The sequence below is a fragment of the Triticum aestivum genome, chromosome 4B (assembly GCF_018294505.1).
Source record: "Triticum aestivum cultivar Chinese Spring chromosome 4B, IWGSC CS RefSeq v2.1, whole genome shotgun sequence".
In the NCBI taxonomy this organism is placed as follows: Eukaryota; Viridiplantae; Streptophyta; class Magnoliopsida; order Poales; family Poaceae; genus Triticum; species Triticum aestivum.
The window spans coordinates 372,431,086-372,431,687 of NC_057804.1; positions in this window are offsets into that span (position 1 = coordinate 372,431,086).

Sequence of the window (602 nt, forward strand, 5' to 3'; positions counted from 1 at the left end):
TTATAAATATCAAATAGGACACTAGGAGAATTACGCGTACAGTTATATTTAAACCTCCGCACAAAGGAATCGGTCAATTGATAGTACAGAGGACACTTATCTTGTAAGAAGTCCTCTAGCTCAGCATTATGCACAAACACGTCAAATTCCTTCTTAAAGCCTGCTTCAACCATAAAATCATCGGATGGCCACTCACAAGCTCGTACATCCGCGTCCCTCGACAATTCAACATCTTGCTCACGTATAGCAATCCTGGGCCCTTTCTTCACCGAGGGACCACCTTGGTACATTCTCCTAGACATAATTCTTTTTCTGAAAAATTTCTAAAATTTTAGTGACTTCAAAATAAAAGTGAATAAAACTAAACAAGATTGGTAGCAACTACTCCTACAAGTGCCTAGAGCCTATATCATGCATTAGAATTGCTTGGGACCTCATAAATTTAACATGCAAGCTCAAGAACATGGTCACCTATGCAGCAAAAATTTGCAATGAATAAAGCACTAGAGCTAAAACTAATTGGACCAATGGGGAGTCACATAGCAAGCAACAATCTCCCAAAGCAGTTTTGTGAATGGAGCTTTCAGCAAGGAGATCGAAAA